Consider the following 15,313-nt stretch of genomic DNA (forward strand, 5'->3'; position numbering starts at 1 on the left):
TTATACGATTAGAAAATATGTACCAGCAGGTCCACTAAAGCTTTTGGGTTGATTTAACCATTTTTTAGTGTGTGACTAAGTGAAAAGAAAGTAAAAATTACAAATTAAACGTTAATACGCCAGTTTGGATGTTAAAATTACAAAAATTTATGTTATATTCATGAACTGAAATGTAACAAATAACACAAATAAAGAGTCGATCTACTGGGAAATTGGATTTAGTTAAATGTTTCGAACAGTGTATAACAAGATATAAAACAAGTTACTAATAGGATGACTTTTTTTTAATACTTTTGGTCAGTGGCTATTTGGAACTGGTTTTTGTGTATCGGAAATGGAAAAATCGCTGCGTGGGAACGCATACAGCGGTTTTCCCATTTTTCAAGTGACATGTAAATTCAATTTTGTTCTAGAATAATTTTGTTAGGAACTACCATGAATGTATAAATTTATAAAAATTGTTCGATTATACTTTTTGAAGAGATTCACATCCATATTGGTTTTACCAGTCAAGTTATAATATATTTCTACGTATTCTTTCGAAACACTTTCAGATCTTCTAACATTTTTCAAAACCAGTCCATTGTTGGCGAAACTTACAGAATTAATAATGTTTGAATACTCGTTAAGTTGATCTTATTCTTTCATTAATGAAATTATTATTCAGTGGTAAAATTGGAATCCGCGTTTCGCTAATGAGAGATCTTATTTTCTAATCTTCCTCATATATTTGCAATTGTTCTGGCAATTTACAGAATTTTTCATGCGAATCATAAGTGTTCTAGACAAACCCTACGCGATCCTGCTGACTCTCACTTAGATGTACTTCAGAATAACATTAAACTGTCTTTATAAATTTGCGTTGGGGATCAAAAATTAAAACCAGTGATACTAAGTAGCACCAACTAGATTCCCGATCTTGAGTTGTATATACTCTGCAAGACCCCTGAAAGATACATATATTAAAGTCAACGGACCTTCAGACTTTTCTCAATAGACCCTACAAAGAGGGTGAAATAAAATTATTCACGCTACTTACGTGCCGGCATACTGTGACGGAGTTACCTAAACTCGTTTACGATGGTAAAAAAAAAACTGACAACCTTGCCAGAAAGAATGCCTTCAAGAAAATTCTGGAATATAATAATATGAAAATTCAGTGTGAATAATAAAAGTGACTCTATAGATTATAATCAATATGCGACGCACCATAAGACATTTTGAACAAAATTACTGACTTAGCTCTTGGAGAAAATTCTTCCGGCTTTGCACTTGGATGCAGTAGATGAACCGAGAATTTAACCGTGTTTCCATTTTGACAGTATATTTATTCTACGGATTTGACAAAAATCATTCATTGAGTAAACGTCGTTAAGGCTTCCGGCTATCGGGATATTTACACTATATATGTACTGATGGAAACGAATTATTGGGATTTAATGGAAACCCGCTTAGGTATCTCGCGAGGGCGTGGCGTTCAGAGGACTGACAGATTTCGCACGGGACGAATCTTCTGACAATTTTATTCTACCGGGGAGAAGTTTGTTTAGAATTCAATTAGAGGATGGATATAATTAGAGGCCAGAGACGGGATCCAAAGATACGAAAAGAATACGAGAAGGAAGTAAAAATAAATTTTCAATATGCTGTGCGAAATCAAGATCCGAGTTCTTTGATCCACCGACGCCTTATACAACTTTTACAATTCTGATTTCCAAATTGAGTGCTTTTCGCTCGAAATATTCGCTGGCTTTAAAAGAAATATTCTGAAAAATTTACGCCTGCTTATAAAACAGTAATACCTGCATATTACACTCGTTCATTCATATTTATATAGCGCCTGAGGGAATAACACATTTCAACATTCACTCTGCGTCAGAGGTATTAACTCAGTTTGAATTCTTCTTACTTGTTTGAGCATTTCATTCAAATAAATTTCGTACTCTACGAATTTTGTCATGAATGTTATTTTTTTTAAATGTATGATATGTGTTCTTGCATTTCTAGTAAAAACTATATCATCTCAAAGAATGGCTGGATCATGAAATACGTAAAACTAATAGTTAAAAGGAATAAAGGATTCAACGATATAATGTTTTTCGTGATTCCAAATAGAGTTTCGCTTCAATTCTTACGTTTCATTAGTTAGTCAGTTAGCTAATTAGTTACAAACCTATAGGGTTAAACAGACATACATTTAGAAGATCTGATATGTAGTTAGAAAATTAGATACTTGGATAGATAGTTTATTATATAATTATATGAGCCTTACCTTCAGATAATTTGGACTCTCGGTGGCCGCCACATCAGTATTTCAAAAAAAAGTATTTATCACAATCGTCCAAACGTGTCTAAGAAGCCCATTGATTTGCCACCTAATGCTTATTAATTTTCAAATCTGACCCTCCGGCTGAAAGCGTAATTTTTCAATTGAGAAATGTTTCCAAAATCCAACAATATTGACCAATTAAAATCTGATTTGATTATATTCATAGACACGTACCTGGTAAACAAAATCGATCTGTTAAAGTTCAAATTGAATAGATCTCGAACATCCACTGGTAATTTCATAAATTTTTCAATCGCCATGTCACAAATTTGGGAGTCGGAAATTCAATTTGATTTGGTGCCATTTTAAATGAGGAATTATTACATTTGTCAGAAGATCGTTTGGAAAATACAAGCATCTCATACATTGAAATTATATATCAAAATTTTTTTAAATACGGTAGGTGTGTTGTATTTCACTTTACAATGATTGGTTTTTATTTTCTACAAAGTAGCTCAGATAGATTTTTTTTTAAGTATTCAATCAATGTGGCCATTGGTGGTCATAATCAATATCAATGCAATGTTTGAAAATAAAATTTAAACATCATGAAATAAAAAGTGTCCCTGTGAAATGTTAAAATAATCTTCTAAATGCAATGACCTATCGTAGAGACTTTTGACAATTTTTAAGCAATTTAAAATTAAGCATTGATATTCAAGTTTTTCTTCACAAATTTAGTATCTTCTAATTTTAAATTTTCACAGGCATTTTTGCAGATTACGAATATATAACAATTTCATGAATACCAAGAATCCACCAGACATTGCATGTGAGGAGAATTTCGATTCTGAGAAGGCACATGATCGAAAGCTAATGCTTTGAGAAAGACGATATTACCGGTTAATCCCAAAAAGGAATAATTGAATTGTTCTTACGAGAGACTGAGACGGAGAAAACTAAGAAGAAAGTAGAGCAAGAGAAGGAATGAAAAAGGAAACGATTATAAATGAACTGCGTTCCACGTAATGCGGGGGTGTCAACAGCCCCTTTTCCTTTTAGCGCGTGGCACGATCTCTCACTTTTTCTTATCTCCTCTCTCTGTCTCTCTCCCTCATCTCTCTCTTCCTCCCTTGCGATCCGAGGCGCGGCACTCTAATTGACAGAGTCCACGTCCCGTCGAGGTTCTCAAATTTCGCTCACGACCAGTCTATTTTCTCAGTCGTAGATAATGACCGTGTGAATTTTTGGCTGTAGGGTGAGTCAGACTTTTAGACGTCTCATTCAAGCAGTATATTATCTTATTTCAAATTCTGTATTCCCGTTTTTCGAATGGTATTGGAAAAATTGAAAAACACATCTGAGAGCCAAACATATCCCACAATACGGTAGCAAAATTTATATTCAATGAATCACGAAAAGAATGGAGTAATAGAAATTATCACCCTATAGAACAGATGTTATAAAATAAAAAAAATAAAAATTCACGATCTCGCAGATTTTAAAATACGATTTTTATACACGATCGCTATCAACCAAGTACCTATAAATACATTAAAGTATTTGCTGCTGTTCCTCCACGAATATCCTTAACATTCCGAGAATACCGGTGACGAAATGGCAGCAGGAATGAATTTTAAATAATCGATAATTTCCGATATTGATAACGAATTTCTTATGCATTGGGTACATATTTTGGAGTTTCCGTAGTGACAGTGTCACGGAAAATCCCAGACGGACATTCAAAGTTGAAAGTATAAGTTGCTTCGTCTTACTTACTCAATTACTTCTTGCGTGTACACTTGGTAATATTGATTTTATTCGCAATAAAAAAAAGACGATCTGACCGTTGATTCATCTGAATGAATAACTTATTTTGTGGTAATACTTGAAATTCTCTGAGAACGAGACGGTAAGTGAATATCGACCGTGGGTTTCCACATAACAATAGTATTTGGAACGACATAATTTATCCGCTAGTTGAAATGAATTTTCGACAAAAAATCAACTGTCGAACAGATGAAAAGCGGCATTCAATTATTTATATCTTTGTTATTTCGAAGAATCCAAATTTTTCCATAGTTATCATTAGCATTACAGAAATAATCATCAATATAGTGTAACGTCTCGTTTTTCTGTGGCTGTCACAGACGCGATGGACGTACTTTATCCCCTTTCCAAGGGCGGTTATGTCGATAAGTGTTGGTGTGGGCGGTCCCTGCCCAAGGGTGCTGCTCGTCCTTCGATGCGGAGGTGCAACGCTGTGCGCGGGAGTATGAGGATTTACGTGGGTGAAGCGGCGAAGAATCCACCACTGCAATAGTGCGTAGACGTAGCCGGCGAGGTGGATGGGTGTGTGATTTAGCAATGCAGGGTGCGCTGCATTAGCGCACGACCGCAGCCGTGTGTGCGTGTGTAGTGGCAATGAATCCTTCACTGCAATAGTGAGAAGATGCAGCCGAGGGGGTGAGTGAATGTGTACTTTAGCAATGCAGGGTGCGCTGCAATAGCGCACGACCGCAGCCGTGTGTGTGTCGCAGCAATGAATCTTTCACTGCAATAGCGAGAAGATGCAGCCGGAGGTGTGGGTGCGTGTGTCAGCAATGAATCTTTCACTGCAATAGTGAGAAGACGCAGCCGGTGTTGTGGATGGATGTATGATTTAGCAATGCAGAGTGCGCCGCAATAGCGCACGACCACAGCCGTGTGTGTGTGTGCGTCAGCAATGAATCTTTCACTGCAATAGTGAGAAGACGCAGCCGGTGTTGTGGATGAATGTATGATTCAGCAATGCAGAGTGCGCTGCAATAGCGCACGACCACAGCCGTGTGTGTGTGTGTGTCGGCAATGAATCTTTCACTGCAATAGTGAGAAGACGCAGCCGGTGTTGTGGATGGATGTATGATTTAGCAATGCAGAGTGCGCTGCAATAGCGCACGACCACAGCCGTGTGTGTGTGTGTCAGCAATGAATCCCTCACTGCAATAGTGAGCAGACGCAGCCGGTGTTGTGGTTGGATGTATGATTTAGCAATGCAGAGTGCGCTGCAATAGCGCACGACCGCAGCTGTATGTGTGTGTGTGTCAGCAATGAATCTTTCACTACAATAGTGAGAAGACGCAGCCGTTAATGTGGATGGATGTGTGAGTTAGCAATGCAGAGTGCGCTGCAATAGCGCACGACCACAGCCGTGTGTGTGTGTCAGCAATGAATCTTTCACTGCAATAGTGAGAAGACGCAGCCGTTAATATGGATGGATGTGTGAGTTGGCAATGCAGAGTGCGCTGCAATAGCGCACGACCGCAGCCGTGTGTGTGCGTCAGCAATGAATCTTTCACTACAATAGTGAAAAGACGCAGCCGGTAATGTGGATGGATGTGTGAGTTAGCAATGCAGAGTGCGCTGCAATAGCGCACGACCGCAGCCGTGTGTGTGCGTCAGCAATGAATCTTTCACTGCAATAGTGAGAAGACGCAGCCGGTGATATGGATGAATGTGTGAGTTAGCAATGCGGAGTGCGCAGCAATAGCGCACGACCGCAGCCGCGTATGGGTGTCAGCAATGAATCCTTCACTGCAATAGTGATAAGATGCAGCCGGTGGGATGAAGGGGTGGGTGATTGACAGAATCTCTCTTTGCGCGTGCTGGATAAAATAAGAATTTTAATCTATTTCGCCTGCGGCGTTTAACATTATACAAAAAAAAATAGAAAAATAAAGAATCAACCAATGTTGGGTGATAAACTAATAATAATGCTAAATATTAATAGTGAAATAATACAGAAAGTTGTGTGGCCTAATATCGGCGCCAGCTACCGAACAAATTGATTAAATGCGTGTGTTGTAATTAATGACAGTCGTTACGAGTCGTTGACGTGCTGCAGAGCAGTAAATAAAGATAATATAAATTTATGTAGGTTTGCTGTTTAGAATGGTCTGAGATTTCGAAATAGAAGAATATAATACTTTAAATAGCCGTTATACGGTTAGAACACAATGTATATAATTGGATCAACTGAGCGGTCTTAGTTGATCCTTTGTTTGCGAATTAGCTTCTCCAAAGGAGAGCTTGAAGAAGAGAGTCCCCTCTTGTGTCCGAGGTGCCGGCTTATATACTATTTTGGTTCCTTCCCCCTCTTTGTCGGCGCGCGAGGCTCGGACGCCGTGCGTTATATAGATATGGGTTTTTGCTTGCTGTGCCGGATTAGCGTGTCTCCTATAGGTATATTTCTTAGTATATACATATTATTCTATTCTCTTTGGCTTTGCTCGTTTTTGAATATTATAGGACTAGTTTCAGTCTTTTATATGTTATATTCGTGCTTTGTGGCGGCTAAAGTTAATTCGCGGAGTGGTTGACTCGAAGGAAGTGGGTTGCTTCCGTGGATTATAATACATAACGTCTTTTGGGCGTTACAATAGATAAACCTTGATGTGATCATGCTTTTTGCAATAAACAAAGTTTCTCCGTTTATTGAATAGACACAAATATTGTTTGTATTGCACTCCCCTGATTATTTGTTATTTTTTATTAGGAAAATTGTCTGCGTATTGAAAATACTGACGTTTTTTTATTATTTATCATGTGCAACACTTCCTAAATAGTCTCCCAACATGTTTCTGAACGCGATTGTTTTTGATTATCAAAACAGAATAATAATCGATCTTGTTCCACTTTTCCATAATTATCTACAATCCACTGTTGAAATAATCAGCGTCCTAACAAAAATATGTTAAATTTATTTTCGTGAACAACAATTTGTATTTCATACATGCAAATCTACTGACGCGTCAAGCAGTAGTTTAGCAGTTATCTTTCTGTCATCAGGAAGTTAATTAGGATACCAACCTGTCATTCCGTATGGATGGAATTATGGATGAATCCACGGATCTACGTTTCGATCTATCTCACTTATGTGACGTAACATTTTTGTATTCTCATTCACAATAGTGACATATAATTCTAAAATTTCTACATTAGCTGAAGTAAAAAAAAAATAGCTGCTACTTTATCACATCTTGGAGAGTTTAAACGACGAAGATCTTGCCCCGGTTTTTGATGTAACGCATAAATGTAATTCGGGTATACCCTGAATAGCTGTAATAATTCGTTGTTGACTCTGCATCTCTTCTCCCAACATTTGTATGCGATTTGGAAAATATATTGTCACTACGTAATATTTTGTCAAATAATTGCATCGTTTCTATACCGAGAATATCTCTAGAAACTCTACAAGAACTGCGCATGCACCAAATAATTCAATCTCATTGGTCGGCGAAATCGCCCCGCGACGTTATTTGCGTTAGCTAACCAAGGAGACCAACATACACAAAATGTAACAAAGCTGTGAATGTCTCGCGCGTGAAGAAGCGCATTGAGGTTATGTTAATATTTATTCCTATTTAGCGTGAATTGTCTAAGAATAGTGTCATTCAGCAATACCGTGATCGATATTAGAAGATATTTGATCAACATAATAAAGGCGTCAATGGAGAAACAAATATCAAAAGCTACAGAAATTGGATGAGTTATTTATTGAAAAAAGAAATCTGAAATTAAATGTGAAACGTCATTAACGATTGGGAGTCTAGACAATCTGAGGCAGGTAAGTAAAAATATTGTTTATTTTAAGTAGATTTTTTATTTACATATAATCAAAAGTAAATGGATTGTTGAAACCCAGTAGAAGGTAGCTCCGGAGTAGATTTGTTACAGTGTAGTGCTCCGGAGGCCAGTGATAAGTGCCGATGAACATGAAATAAATAAATGAAATCAGTAACAAAAAATAAAAACAATTATGTATCTTAAACACAAGGCTTTGGAGTACAAAAAGTAGTTCGTTTTTCTATCGCAATTTATTGAAAATTAGTTGTATCCAAATAAATATTCGAATCTCCTGACTGATAAAAATGCCTTCTAATATTTTCAGGTAGGAAACAAGACATCATCGAAGCGAGACTAAAGTTGTCAGGCATCGCAACATGTAAGTGAATTTCTAATTCTCTGACCGTTGAGTATTACAATATTTTCACATGTATTCAATGATAAAATTCGTCTTCTTTGGCAGACTCAAACCTTCAAGTTTGGTGATAGGAGGTAAATCATACCTTACCTGATGGTCAAAACGTTTTGGTGGTGAGGACCCTAGTTTCTTGATTGGTGCCACCATTCCAACCATCGAACCTGGTTGTTCCATTGTTCCATCAGACAACAGGTACCCGAGGGAATTTCTTCAGATCATCGCAACATTCTGAATATTAGTCGAGGTAAAGTTGAAGAGCACCACACACTACAGATCATAGTGTCTGAATATTCGATCGTTTTAGATTGATCGAGCCAATAGTAATAAGTTTGTTATTCAACCATTGATGCTAACTAAGCTTACCGCGGAATCATTCCATGCACCGTTGTAATCCAAGCAGTATTATGGGCCCGCATTATTTTTCATATTTTATTCTCTTTAGTTTTGACATTTTATTTCTTACTCTCTTGGTATTCAATTCAGATGAATAGTGTTTCGAATCTTGCATCAGATTCGAGGAATAAATTTTGATAGGTAAACTGAACCAATCTCAATCTAAAAATATTGGATAACTTTAGTTGAAAATATCTTTAAAGTCAATATTAATTGACGGTATCATCTGACTAGCTAGTTGCAGCTATCATCCGTGCTTGAGTCTCGTTCAACCCCAGCAAGGTCTAAAGAATGCATTCACTTACTAGTACACGTTACAAATGATCACTTGGTCTACAATAGGATTTACTTGCTGGCTCACTTTTTTACTATAAATCTCTATCAGGGAGTCATCTTGTAACTTATTGATAGCTTGAAACCAGATTCAATTTTACACTCTGTGGCGCGAGACGCAAAATGAGTTTAAAACCGAGTCCACGTACCTCGAAAAAGGGGGCCGAGAGGGGACAGGCGTCCGGACCACCACAAGGTGCCGGGCGTCAGTCAGTCAGTTAATTATCGCCGTAAGCGACAAACCGACACGCGGGTCAAGTATCGCCACGTGAGTGAAAAGTAGAGAAAGTGTTTTGTGAGTGCCTGTGAGCTGTGGAAACTGTTTACCACGGTGATTATTGCCTATATCTACCAAGGTAAAATAAAAGACAATGTAATGACCATCTATCACTGTGTATTCGAACTCTTGGCACACTCAATCTGCACCTATTCCCTGAGATTATCGTAAAACCCTCGCTGCGGTAGCCGTGCTCCAGTTACCGGACACACGACCCTCGGACCGAGAGTCATCACCGGGCTAGTCGGCATCTCCTAGTTTGGATCGGGGCTAGGTAAGAAAAATCACACCCGACCTGGCGCTCAAAAAAGGTAAACGGTGGAAGAAGCTTCGTGTCGGCGAGCCGTGGAACGCCGGCACCTGATATTTAGGCCTGAATTGTGCCCCTTTCCGCCTTCGAGCATTCGTCACTCGATTGCGGGGAGGGTGTTTTGCCACAACTCTTACAATGGTCCTTCACTGAGACTAAAAGTTTGTGAATCTCCATTTATTACAATTAATTCTGCATCCCACATCAACACTGTTCGAAACAAAAAATCTCAACCTGAGATTGGAAGTGGTACCCGCAATGCAAAAGTTATCTATTGGCACAAATTGAAAACAAAGAATTTTATAATGGTTTCTGCGACCGAGAGATACCTTCTGGATATTGATGTTACTGGATGATGTTCGAAGCACTATGAAGCAGATATTGTATTGGATTTAGGTTTGAATAAATATTTTCATGAACCTCGTTGAAAATTATATATTCATTTGTTTCAAAGGAACAAGGGGTACAATCTTGAATCGGATAAGACAATATCTTTATGTTTATATTCTGAACATTACTGTAAAACATGGTTATCCTTAGAGTTAATTGTGACACTAAGGCATATTTTGAAAATATTGATTTTCAACTTGTTTCACAGAACGTTCCTGAGTTTTACTCTCCGAATTAGATTTTCTTTAGATTAGATTTGAAATTAAAAGAAACCCTGAGGACTACAACTTCTTCTCCAACCAATAAAAGTGGCGATGATCTCTGCATGTGTCATGAGTTGAATAGCAGGAGCAGATATCAGCGAACAGCAGAGATGAAATTACTTCGGCGGTATTTTCTGTTGTTAGAAATTTTTTTTGTTGCTATTCTAATGTATGAAGTAATAAAAATGATTGAATAAATTGTCCCTACCTACCTGATTTGTTTCTTCCAAACACCCAACATTCAAACAGATTTCTTATTTCAATCGAATAAGACGAATTTTAATTCAAAGAGCACCAGCATCAAATTCCAACCGTTCTTTGAAGAATCAACTTTCCGACTTAATAACAAATGCTTCCCAAGCCTTTCCAAGTCACTACCTCCATTTTGTTTTTTTTCACTACTTCTAAACTACTTCAATTACTTGAGATTCTCACCTCAAAAATGCGTATGAACTACATCGCTAACATCGCCGACAGAAACACAGTTTAACAGCTGGGACTCGGGGTGGCCAACCTGCACGGACGGCCGATTTGAACTGCGCATGCGCAGTTTTTGTATAGTTTCTAAAGATTCCCGGGGCATAAAGTTCTGAATTATTCTGCGGGCAATCATCTAAAGCTTCTTGTTTGTTTATGACGAATGGTTGACCGTAACTTGGATGTTCGTTGTCAACCGGATAAAATGATGAATTTATTTGGTAATATATCACCCCTATATTTGAAAACAACACCGCCAGGTCGTTGTCCTCGCAAATTTACTGAATCAGCCGAAGGGTATTCACTGGTTGAAATCGCAAACCACTTTGCAAAGCAGTCACTTCAAAATCGCTTGAAATCATTTGAAATTAGTCGAAAAATCGCTTGAAATCACTCAAAATCACTTGGAATCAGTCGAAATCATTGCAATTGTTCGTCACTCGATCTATGAGTAAATACCCTCGGAATAAGCATCAAAAAACGCAAGAGATAAGCATTTTTGTAATATCTAATAAGTTTGAAGAATAATGAGGCTTGAGATGTTTACTTTTAAGTAACTTTTTCATTTCACGAGGAGGACTTGTTAAAAATTTTAAATATATACTTCTGCGTGAGCACCGTAGTCTTCAAGTGATAGTTTGTTGGATACTTTTCCTCCTTCGAAATTCTTAGCATCACATTTTGTGCATAAAAAATCCATTGGCCCTGCATAATATTGACTATTATTATTACGATTCATCTGGTTTTCCTCTCTAATTTAATCGCTCAGATTTGAATTTCTCGTAGGTTTATCTTGTAATGTAATTATTTCTCTAAATTTTGATCTGAAACAGGCTTGCCACTATCCTATTCAATATTTATCAAATTTTCCGAAGACCTTGTATCTACATAATTTTTTCTATAAGTATGGACTTAGCTTCTACATTTTGATGACGTCACTTTTGAGATTGTTTTCGTTTTCCTGTTTCAGCAACTTGCATTTTTTCCGTTATTTTCTTATGTTTTGTTATTCATATTGCTTACTTTTTTTTATTTAAGTTAGAATTCATAGTAGTATGTTCTGATAAATTTATTTTTTAAGGTTCTGGTCGAGCGATCATTTCAAGATTATTCGACCTGTTTCTGCTAATTTATTGAATACTGTAATTTTTGTCTTGATTTATAATTACACCTATTAGCGTTAAATCTTATTGATAACCCGAATTTTGATTACTTGCAGGAATACCGTTATTTTGAAATAAGTAGAATGATCGTATAGAATCAACGACTCCAAAAAAAAATTTTCCGTCAAAACACGGTTTCATAAAATTATCTGTAGGATGAAAATCAAGCATCCAAAATCCATGATCAAGTTTGTCTACTGCTATTTGTGCTTCGTTAATCATTAGCATCCTCTAATCAAATTTCGTAAATGAATTCATTAAAGCGTTTTTCAAATTATGCATGCCAATTTCGATATTATCGTCGAATCGATGATAAAATATTATACCTCCAAATTTTAACTCATGACTTGTCGAATTAATCACAATATTTCTGGGCTGCAGCTCAGATGCAGCTAAATACTCTCGATTCATTGTATTGTTCACTGTTCCCCACTATTCTGGACGCTTGGACCTTTTCTGCGCTTAAATTCTTTCTCTCAAGCCACTGCTTTTCCATTTTCCAATCAATGCACTTCTAATGCACATGTCATCAAGAATACTTTCAATCCATTTCCAATAAGTCAACTTCCGTTCCACCTTCCAAATAACAAACGATCAATTCCAATTCTCACATTCAAACAATCGTTTAACTAAACATTCAAATTCCTTACCATTCCAATAAAGCATTCATACATTCAATTATAAACCTCCCTTATATCACTTCTTAGTTCTTCTTCCATTCCCTGACTCGAGAACAGCGACGAGATCGGACTCAAAGGTACCCGAAACAACATCTCGATTGGTTAAAGAGATGTATTGACAGACGTGCGTCAATTCCTACGCTCTACCCCATAACAATTTCATAGTTTTAGACAGGGATCGCGTATTTTTACTATGATCGGCTGATAGTGGGTTCGAAGACATATTCAAAACCGTAGAAAAAAAATTTTTTTTTCATACTTACAAAAAAATGTTACTTCCTTCAGACTTCACATTCTTTTCCCACAGTCTTATAGTCACCATACACCCTGCATCCTCTCCTTATCTTCATCGAGTCAGCAGTATGCTCCCTCTACTCCTGAACTGCAACTAGCCAGTCCCTTGCATCCTTGCTACTTTGTAGACACACTCTCAAGTCATCTTCCATTCGGCCAATATCTGAATTAACCGCTCTTCTCCTTTTCCTCTTCCACATCTTCTCACTGTCAGTGTACTTTTCACATCTTTGACAATAAATCAATTATACATATACTTAAACATTCAACTCCTCGATACAAGCTCCTTACATTTCCTCTTATCCTTCGTACGGGCATGTAGTCGACAAGTTACGAACCCAGAATAGGCCGTAACAATATTACGGCTAGGTGAGGATGCGACCTTCAATAGCCACTCTCCATGATCTTAATCATCCACCCCGCAAGAAAAATTTGAAAATTTGGAAAAAAATTTCAAAACTCTAGAAAATAAAACGCTCGGCCCTTACTTTGCTTAGACAAGGCATTAATCCCTAAAGTTTCATTACTTTTTTTTGCTCTCAAGGGGGTATGTGACGCGCTTGATCACCTCGAAAATACGATTTGTAGTTCATTCAAATCATGGTGATTGAGGATTCATTTCGGAGGAAGGTGATTGCGTGTTTCACTTTTTGAAACTTGACAAAAATTCGAGAAACTTTTTAATGTTTTTTTAATTTTGAAAAAATTAAGAATGTTTCTTACGTTTTTAAATTCTTTTTTATACCCGCTGTCAGCTGGTCATAGTCAGAATAAGTGTTCCGTAACAAAAACCACGAAGTACTGGAAAAATTACGAAATCAGCATTATCTCCCCCCTCCCCCCCCCCCCCGCAAAATTGTTTTTTGATTTGCATGAAACTTTGTTTCGTATCTTCTCTTATTTCCGAGATACTCGTATGAGGAGATTAAAAAAAACCACCCTGTATTACGTGTAAGCTGGATCACTTCAAAGAAGCTGTGAAATTCTTTAATATTTGGATTAGTCGTAAAGAGAGACAATTCTCAACGAGGTAAATCCCCCCGATCAATAATTAACTACGCACTTGTATCTTGAAACCTGGATGCCAAATGTCATTTTCCAAAAATACTCTGCAAGGTTCATACGATTTCGTGTAATTTTACAAAGTACTAGGTATTGTTTAATCATGATATTTTTGTGCAAAATATAATTTATATGAGACTGATTTTCTCTCATCATCGGTTGGAAAGATTACGTCAGTCGCAGAAAATGTAATGATTTCGACTTCTCGTTTAGATTTAATTACTAACTCCGCGTAATCTGGACGCGTTCAGTTTCGGCGAACGACTGAAATGCAAATCGTCGTATATTTTTCAAGTTGAAACGAAACTTTGTTGGAACGACTCTGTAAGGTAGCAACGAAAGTAAGCACAGTGACAATTTCATTAAGAAGATAGTGAAAAGGAGTGAACTCAACTTCGAACACTGAGAGGGCTGAACTTGATCAAATCCTAAGTACTACAAACATGTACATCTAGTGGCTTTATACTCTTTTAGAATTTCTTTCAAATTCTAGTTATAGAAAGTATAAGTACCTTTTGATTCAATACGCATTAGGGTGCTTCGTTCGAAAAGAACATTTTTTTCCGCTGATACATAAAAATTTGGTTACTCGCATAAAAATAAACATTCCCTCCAAAAATGAGCCCGTAATTTCAATTTTAAGTACTTCCTCTCGATCGTAAAATTTTTCCCATTCAAATAACACATGAATCATTGGTTTTTTTTTTTTTAATTGTTATAGCTCAGTTCGGTTTTATAATTGTTCATTGCAATTAGTCACAATCTGTAGTGTATCAGAAACGCTTTGAAATTGTCGATTAATATTTTTCTGCAACTTAGTCAAAAATACATCAATATGAATGTGTTTTTTCTTTACAAATTGTGTGTTTTTCAATCAATTTCTCAAAACTTTTATGCAAAAAAATATCAAAAAAATATCAAAAAAATATCAAAAAATTATTCACCAGATTTTTCTTCAATTCATAGATTAAAATTTCATTTTGAATATCGTTTGTATCAATCAATTTTTTTTTATTCTAAAGTTCACAAAAAACTACTTCTTTTGACAAATTTTAAGCATGGTCCCGTCATGGGAAAACGATTCTTGATATTTTTCAAAATTTTTTTAAATTACCGATTTTTTTTTCAATTTCAAGTATGATTTTCAACGTCTTATAAAATTTCAAATTTTCAATTTTAGTATAAAATAATAACTATTTGAAGTTGTGAATATGGGATTTTAGTAGCCGCTGCATAGTGCTACAGCCGCTCAGCTGTTTCCTAGCACCGCGGTCAATTGTTTTCTAGGATTTATTTACGTTTCGAGCAGTGCTACTAATGAGTATTTTTTTTTTTTTTTTTTAATTCAATTATAAATTACTAATTCATTTTGTAATTTCG

General features: G+C 36.6%; 1 protein-coding gene and 1 long non-coding RNA gene across 2 annotated transcripts in view; one reads left to right on the plus strand and one right to left on the minus strand.

Annotated features, from left to right (window-relative positions):
- Positions 1 to 10,769, minus strand: part of LOC124405565 — a 76,059-nt gene extending 65,290 nt beyond the window's left edge. The window contains exon 1 of the long non-coding RNA XR_006929122.1: positions 10,671 to 10,769. This is a non-coding gene — a long non-coding RNA (uncharacterized LOC124405565). The remainder of the gene's footprint in view (positions 1 to 10,670) is intronic.
- LOC124405564 (zwei Ig domain protein zig-8-like) overlaps positions 1 to 15,313 on the plus strand; it is a 230,116-nt gene that overhangs the window by 105,890 nt on the left and 108,913 nt on the right. The gene's annotated exons all lie outside the window — the stretch shown is intronic.

This window comes from Diprion similis, chromosome 4 (assembly GCF_021155765.1).
Source record: "Diprion similis isolate iyDipSimi1 chromosome 4, iyDipSimi1.1, whole genome shotgun sequence".
Taxonomy (NCBI): Eukaryota; Metazoa; Arthropoda; class Insecta; order Hymenoptera; family Diprionidae; genus Diprion; species Diprion similis.